This window comes from Ranitomeya imitator, chromosome 4, assembly GCF_032444005.1.
Source record: "Ranitomeya imitator isolate aRanImi1 chromosome 4, aRanImi1.pri, whole genome shotgun sequence".
In the NCBI taxonomy this organism is placed as follows: domain Eukaryota; kingdom Metazoa; phylum Chordata; class Amphibia; order Anura; family Dendrobatidae; genus Ranitomeya; species Ranitomeya imitator.
The window spans coordinates 395,670,560-395,679,747 of record NC_091285.1 but is presented as its reverse complement, the minus strand read 5'-3'; the positions used below and the strand labels follow the sequence as shown (position 1 = coordinate 395,679,747).

The 9,188-nt window shown below is 43.0% G+C and overlaps 1 pseudogene; it reads left to right on the top strand.

Moving 5' to 3' along the window:
* Positions 1–219: 219 nt before the first annotated feature.
* The window catches only part of LOC138674522 (uncharacterized), a 35,459-nt pseudogene continuing 26,490 nt past the window's right edge, over positions 220–9,188 (top strand).

Genomic DNA, 9,188 nt, shown 5'->3' with positions numbered 1-9,188 from the left:
TAAATGATGTTCCACATTATTAAGCAGGCCACAGTTTGTCAAGTAACATGGGAAAGACTATTCGGCCACCCTTATACAGTGCTCACAAGCAGAAACGGTTGTAGTGGGCCAAGACATACATGAAAACTAATTTTCAAACAGTCTTGTTTACTGATGAGTGTCGAGCAACCCTGGATGGTCCAGATGGATGGAGTAGTGGATGGCTGGTGGATGGCCACCATGTCCCAACAAGGCTGCGACGTCAGCAAGGAGGTGGAAGAGTCATGTTTTGGGCCGGAATCATTGGGAAACAGCTGGTATGGCCTTTTAAGGTTCCTGAAGGTGTGAAAATGACCTCTGCAAAGTATATAGAATTTCTGATTCATAGCGTTACTATACCTGCTTTCTCAGCGCGCCAAGCCTCTCTCCTCTCAGTGCGCTCCATGCACGCGTGCACAACACACATCCATCCTCTAGATCGCGCTACACCCGCCTCCCTCAGCGTCTCAAACCTCTCTCCCAGGCCACCTATTGCGCATAATAACCCAAAAGAGAAATGGACACAGTGAGCTAAAATATAACAATTTTTATTATGTATAATTATTAAACAATAGAGAGAAGTAAAAAGCTTATTTAACAAGATGCACAAAAGAATAAAATAAGAGAGGCGACACTAGTGCCGCACACGGAGCAAATGATGTACTATAGGGGCAACACAAAGACTAAGATTATATGTAGTTCTACCACATTACCAATGTAAAAAGTATATATAAAATATATATAAGAGACAGTCCTCACTGAAAGTCATGTATAATGCATAAATGCAGATAGAGAAAGGACCGGCTAGTAGAATAAAATATATGAATCTATGGCAAGTAATGTATAGTATGTGTGCTCCCAGAGATATTAATACAGGACGATATACACTATGATATGCAAAAAGAAAACAGTGATAAAGTGCCTAGTGCAAGATATATATATCTATATATTCAAAGGTAATCCATACCATAGGAAGAGTGGCAGAATATGTAATACAGCACAAGATAAGCCAAAATAAAGCCAAGCTATAGTGGACGATATATACTAGGATATGCAAAAAGTAAGCAGAAATAAAGTGCTTAGTGCAGAGTATGCCTGAAGTATCTGAGAAGTACAATATGCATAGATAGGGTACCGACCTGGATCCGTGTGCGGGAGAGGGAGCCCCGACGCGCGTTTCGCATGTATTGCTTCCTCGGGGGGCGCTAGTGTGAGAGGGAATGGGGGTCTCTTTATATCCAAGCGGTAGCGTCGGCGCCTGCCCCGGCACTGCACTTACCGGAAGCGGCAGAGTCAGCGTCCAACGTCACGAGACCGCGCCCCGCACTGACGCGTCAGTGGAAGGGGCCGGAGACGTGATGCAAGTAGGACGCGTATCTACGGCAACCCGAGCAAGCCGGCCGTGACATGCGCACACCGCGGCGGACAGAGATGAAAGAAGGAGGCGGACATAGAGATGGTGCCGGGCTGATAGAAGCTGAGGACAACTAATGCCCATGCAAACAATAAGAAGAGATAATAGTGCATATGTGTGGTATAGGGCCTGCAGAGGAAAAATACAATGCCAGAAACACTATAGAGTAAGCACTATAAGGGAAGCACTATAAGAAGGAGGGACACTGTTCAATGGTGGGGGAAGGAACCCCAAATATCAGGAGGCTATGTGATGTGCATATTGAGGTGCAAATATATATAGTTAAATTGAAAAAATGCACAAGTGTATGCATAGAAGAGATGATAATAAAAAGCAATGTGAATGCGCAGTGAGATAGACAGTGAGTCATGGCAAAAATTGATAAATAGATAGCAATTTGAGTACAATAACAAATATTTTAATATTGGTCGATAAGAACCAAGAAGGACCAACCACAAACAAATACAATAAAATACGTAGAAACGCAGTGTAGACACGGTGAGCTTTATCCTCAGCTACATCAGCAACAAGAAGAAGAATCAGTAGACGACTCCTAAGATCAATGGGATGAAACAAAATATAATGAGGACAATCTGTTAAAATAAGAGAGAGAACGATAAGTATCAAAGAAAAAATACATGAATAAAAAACCACAAAACACTAGACTAAAACAGGTTTGATATAGGAAATACTGTATTGATCATAGACCTATAAAAAACCTTTATAAAAATGGAACAAAACTAAGGACCTCATTTAGGCCCTTAGGACGAACGCAATCGATGCAAACTATCCACTGTGCCTCTAGCTGGGCAAGACGCTTCTTCATGTCACCGCCGCGGCCATCTGCCAATACCCGATCAATGCCCCGTATCATCAGAAGCTGACTGTTACAGCTATGTTTTTCTTTAAAGTGTCTAGGTATTGGCTTCAAGAATTCATCAGCCGATGAATTCAATGCCGCTTTTATATCCCGGATGTGTTCCCTGGTTCTAACTCTTAGCTGACGCGATGTAAGGCCCACATAGATGAGTCCACAGGGACATGTGGCGTAATACACCACATGATCGGTGGAACAGGTGATGTGCTGGGTTATCTGAAATTCCTTGGATCCATCGCTGGAGACACAGGAGAAACAACGTTCCAGATTTTTGCATGCAGTGCAGTCGCGGCAGGGGAAAAAACCCCATCTAAGACCCTTAGAGCCAAAGGCACATTTGGATTCTTGGCCTCTATAGTAGCTGTGGGTTAACAAATCACGGAGATTTTTATTTCTGCGATACGTTATGGAGGGTTGATTGGTAAGACAGTTGGTGAGTGTGGTATCATATTTAATGATGGGCCAGTATTTGTTCAAAATATCTCTCACCATTGTGGATTTATTTGAATAGGTGGCTATAAATCTCACCTGGTTGGATACTTGAGTTTCCCTTTTGGACCTCAGGAGGCTAGTCCTATCAATCCTGGATTTATATCGTCTATATATATATTTTTGCAATCTGGCAGGGTACTGAAAGTGATTTGTTGAAGTTTGTTGAAGAATTAAATAGTAACGACTCTAATATCAAACTTACCTGCCATTACAGCCGTGACAGCGTTGACTTCCTTGATGTGCGTATCCACAGGGATGACGACGATCTATTACAGAGTGACCTACATCGGAAAGAGACCTCAGTCAACAGTCTATTACACTCCACATCTGCCCACCCAAGACATCTTAAAAACAGTATCCCCTATGGACAATTTCTCAGAGCAAAACGTATCTGCTCTCAGGACACATCTTACCAAAAGCAAGCAGAAGACATCTCTGACCGGTTCTTGGACCGAGGATATTCCTCTAGGATAGTCAGACGATGCAGGAGGAGAGCTTCCAGGATTGATAGGACTAGCCTCCTGAGGTCCAAAAGGGAAACTCAAGTATCCAACCAGGTGAGATTTATAGCCACCTATTCAAATAAATCCACAATGGTGAGAGATATTTTGAACAAATACTGGCCCATCATTAAATATGATACCACACTCACCAACTGTCTTACCAATCAACCCTCCATAACGTATCGCAGAAATAAAAATCTCCGTGATTTGTTAACCCACAGCTACTATAGAGGCCAAGAATCCAAATGTGCCTTTGGCTCTAAGGGTCTTAGATGGGGTTTTTTCCCCTGCCGCGACTGCACTGCATGCAAAAATCTGGAACGTTGTTTCTCCTGTGTCTCCAGCGATGGATCCAAGGAATTTCAGATAACCCAGCACATCACCTGTTCCACCGATCATGTGGTGTATTACGCCACATGTCCCTGTGGACTCACCTATGTGGGCCTTACATCGCGTCAGCTAAGAGTTAGAACCAGGGAACACATCCGGGATATAAAAGCGGCATTGAATTCATCGGCTGATGAATTCTTGAAGCCAATACCTAGACACTTTAAAGAAAAACATAGCTGTAACAGTCAGCTTCTGATGATACGGGGCATTGATCGGGTATTGGCAGATGGCCGCGGCGGTGACATGAAGAAGCGTCTTGCCCAGCTAGAGGCACAGTGGATAGTTCGCATCGATTGCGTTCGCCCTAAGGGCCTAAATGAGGTCCTTAGTTTTGTTCCATTTTTATAAAGGTTTTTTATAGGTCTATGATCAATACAGTATTTCCTATATCAAACCTGTTTTAGTCTAGTGTTTTGTGGTTTTTTATTCATGTATTTTTTCTTTGATACTTATCGTTCTCTCTCTTATTTTAACAGATTGTCCTCATTATATTTTGTTTCATCCCATCGATCTTAGGAGTCGTCTACTGATTCTTCTTCTTGTTGCTGATGTAGCTGAGGATAAAGCTCACCGTGTCTACACTGCGTTTCTACGTATTTTATTGTATTTGTTTGTGGTTGGTCCTTCTTGGTTCTTATCGACCAATATTAAAATATTTGTTATTGTACTCAAATTGCTATCTATTTATCAATTTTTGCCATGACTCACTGTCTATCTCACTGCGCATTCACATTGCTTTTTATTATCATCTCTTCTATGCATACACTTGTGCATTTTTTCAATTTAACTATATATATTTGCACCTCAATATGCACATCACATAGCCTCCTGATATTTGGGGTTCCTTCCCCCACCATTGAACAGTGTCCCTCCTTCTTATAGTGCTTCCCTTATAGTGCTTACTCTATAGTGTTTCTGGCATTGTATTTTTCCTCTGCAGGCCCTATACCACACATATGCACTATTATCTCTTCTTATTGTTTGTATGGGCATTAGTTGTCCTCAGCTTCTATCAGCCCGGCACCATCTCTATGTCCGCCTCCTTCTTTCATCTCTGTCCGCCGCGGTGTGCGCATGTCACGGCCGGCTTGCTCGGGTTGCTGTAGATACGCGTCCTACTTGCATCACGTCTCCGGCCCCTCCCACTGACGCGTCAGTGCGGGGCGCGGTCTCGTGACGTTGGACGCTGACTCTGCCGCTTCCGGTAAGTGCAGTGCCGGGGCAGGCGCCGACGCTACCGCTTGGATATAAAGAGACCCCCATTCCCTCTCACACTAGCGCCCCCCGAGGAAGCAATACATGCGAAACGCGCGTCGGGGCTCCCTCTCCCGCACACGGATCCAGGTCGGTACCCTATCTATGCATATTGTACTTCTCAGATACTTCAGGCATACTCTGCACTAAGCACTTTATTTCTGCTTACTTTTTGCATATCCTAGTATATATCGTCCACTATAGCTTGGCTTTATTTTGGCTTATCTTGTGCCGTATTACATATTCTGCCACTCTTCCTATGGTATGGATTACCTTTGAATATATAGATATATATATCTTGCACTAGGCACTTTATCACTGTTTTCTTTTTGCATATCATAGTGTATATCGTCCTGTATTAATATCTCTGGGAGCACACATACTATACATTACTTGCCATAGATTCATATATTTTATTCTACTAGCCGGTCCTTTCTCTATCTGCATTTATGCATTATACATGACTTTCAGTGAGGACTGTCTCTTATATATATTTTATATATACTTTTTACATTGGTAATGTGGTAGAACTACATATAATCTTAGTCTTTGTGTTGCCCCTATAGTACATCATTTGCTCCGTGTGCGGCACTAGTGTCGCCTCTCTTTTTTTATTCTTTTGTGCATCTTGTTAAATAAGCTTTTTACTTCTCTCTATTGTTTAATAATTATACATAATAAAAATTGTTATATTTTAGCTCACTGTGTCCATTTCTCTTTTGGGTTATTATATTAGATATTATGGCGGAGCTCTGTATCTCCGGTGCCCTATTTATAGGTTTATTCACCTATTGCGCATGCGTTATCTCCCCGTGATTTCCCCGCTCCTCCGCATTTCCGGTCCCGGCACTATATTTACCTGCTGACCATCAATGACAGTACACATCACCACAGGGACTCTAACGCCCCGGACCCGCAGGTATAGTTTATGGCATTTAGGCCATGTTACTCATTATTTACGCATTCTTTTAGCTCTCACTGGGACCGTGTCCTCTCCTCCTACGTCCTCGGATTCCTTCATATAGTGCCTATGGGTAGGTCCTTCATTCCCCTATCTCTTCCATCCCTCGTTTTTTTCTATTTCCTTCATTCAGCATATCTTTTCTTCCCACAGCTCTTCTTAGGAGCCTCTACAAAAAATTGTTTTCCTACTGCGGTGTCTCCTTATAATTTACTCTATTTCGAAGTCAGTCCTTATGTTTGCACTTCCCCTATATATCAAGGTGACATTTTAATTTTTTTGCCGTATGTCTTAGACTACAAGTGGTGCTGACCATCTGCGCTTTTGCCATGTCTTGCTTATGTCTGCACTATGGAACGCAACCTGCATTCATTCTATTATGGGCATTGTATATTATATGTATAGGTTATTGTATATATCTCCACACGCATTTCTATATGTTTTGGACCCTATTTTATTCGTTTTGTATTGGAATATTTGAACATAGCTTCTGTATAGCACTTTTTGTTTGCATAATGCCTAATTTACTGTGTCTCTATTGTTTTTCCAGTGAGGTTTGATAAAGACTCATTATGGGGTGGAAACATTACCTCAACACCTTTACACTACTGTGGTGAACGCAATAAAATTCACTCATGTTTTGCATTTGAAAATTTATACTTTGAGTGCGGCTGTTTTTTACAGTTAAATAGCTTTTTTGTTCAGTGAATGTGACCTCCTAATGCTGCAAATTCCACAAATGAGCATTTTCAGTTCTTTAAAACATATCAAATGTTTAGAAATTCTACTGTGCCTAATAATTTGGAACAGTGCATTTTGAGTTTTTATTCATTTTGGAGATTATACTGTTATCATTGGGAGGTTTCTTCAATAAAATTCGATGGATACTCTAACGGGTCATTTGCATCGATCACTTAGGAAAATCCGAGAAAAATATCATTTGCATAATAATTTGGAACATGGTGTATGAGTCAACTCACAAAATCAGAAAAGAAGTCAAATGTTGAGAAGAAACATCAAACCCTGCATAAATTGGTTAGTAGTTTGTTAAATGGGTCTATTTATCCCCTATAGAACGCCTCAATGCGTTTCTCCAGACAAGGTTCATCAGGAGGCCAGATAGATGGTGTCTGCGGTCATAAAGAAGATCCCCGATGCTGCATTGTGTGGTGTGTTGGTTCAGTTTTAATCCTCCACCTTGTTAGTACGTGACTTACGGTATGCAGTAGTGATTCGCCATGATGTGATACGTCATTCTCCCTTTAATACTGCATAAGACTGGGACTTGCATAACGTCACTTACAGTGTTGTGCACTCAATGTATTTGGAGCCGCGCCAGGTCTTGGCACCAATACTGCATGAGACCAGGAATCGAGTAACATCACTTCCAGCATGGCGCACTTGATGTATTTGAAGCCATGCCATAGCTTGGCACCGTACGTGGCCCACATAAGTTACAAAGATGCATAGCCATTTTAATAATACTAGATGGTGGCCCGATTCTAACGCATTGGATATTCTAGAATATGTATTTATGTATGTATAAAGCAGCCACATAGTATATAGTACAGGCCACGCAGTATATAGGAGCCATGTAGCATATAGCAGACAAATACTACGTGGCCTGTGCTATATACTATGTGGCTGCTATGTATACATACATATTGTAGAATACCCGATGCGTTAATACAGGCCACGCAATATATAACAGTGGCCACGCAGTATATAACACAGCCACGTACTATATAACACAGCCCACGCAGTATATAGCAGCCACGTAGTATATAACACAGGCGATGTAGTATATAACACAGGCCACGTAATATATAGCACAGCCCACGCAGTATATAGCAGCCACGTAGTATATAACACTGCACACGCAATATATAGCAGCCACGTAGTATATAACACTGCCCACGCAGTATATAATAGTGGCCACGTAATATATAGCACAGCCCATGCAGTATATAGCAGCCACGTAGTATATAACACTGCCCATGCAGTATATAGCAGCCACGTAGTATATAACACTGCCCACGCAGTATATAGCTGCCACGTAGTATATAACACTGCCCACGCAGTAAATAACAGTGGCCACGTAATATATAGCACAGCCCACGCAGTACATAACACAGCCCACATAGTATATAACACTGCCTATATAGTATATAGCAGCCACGCGGTTTCTAACACAGCCCACGTAGTATACAGCAGTGTGGGCACTATATCCCTGTTAAAAAATAATTAAAATAAAAAATAGTTATATACTCACCCGCGGGGATCCAGCATAGATTCAGCAAACCTCTGGCGCGGCTGCTGCCATCTTCCGTTCCCAGGATGCATTGCGAAATTACCCAGATGACTTAGCGGTCTCGAGAGACCGCTAAGTCTTCTGGGTAATTTCACAATGCATCGCCGGGAAAGGAAGATGGTGGCAGGCGCGAGCGCATCGTCGGACGACGGAGGGTGAGAATAGCAGGTTTTTTGTTTTTTATTATTTTTAACATCAGATCTTTTTACTAATGATGCCGCGCCGACTGGGCGCGACCAATCAGTGAAGCGGGATTTAAATCACGCTGCTACTAACCCTGAGTGACCAACTTTTTACTATTGATGCTGCCTATGCAGCATCAATAGTAAAAAGATCTAATGTTAAAAATAATAATAATAAAAAAAAAAAAAAATCAACCTTCTGTTGGTCCCCGGATCCAACCCAGGCCTTTCCCGCTCCTCGCGACGCTCGGGTCCATGCATTGCGGTCTCGCGAGATGATGATGTGGCGGTCTCACGAGACCACTACATCATCGTCTTGCGAGACTGCAATGCACCGCGCGTCCAGTCAGCCACATTGGCGCGGGATTTAAATCCCGCTTCGCTGATTGGTCGCGCCCAGCCGGCATGCACAACCAATCAGCGACACTAGCGCGGGATTTAAATCCTGCTTCGCTGATTGGTCATGCCCAGCCGGCGCGTGCGACCAATCATCGGCATTGGCGCAGGATTTAAATCCCGCTTCGCAGATTGGCTACGGCACGCCAGCGGCGACCAATCAGAGACAGGCGCAGTCCGGCCTGAAGCATAGTTCAAATCCCGTGCCTATTCGTGGCCAGACTATGCCTGTAGCTGATCAGCGAAAGGCGCAGTCCAGCCGCGAAATGGCACAGGATTTAAATCCTGCTTCGCTGATTGGTCAAGCCGGCTGGGTGTGACCAATCAGCGATATTGGCGTGAGATTTAAATCCCGCTTTGCTGATTGGTCGCGCCCAGCCAACATTGGCG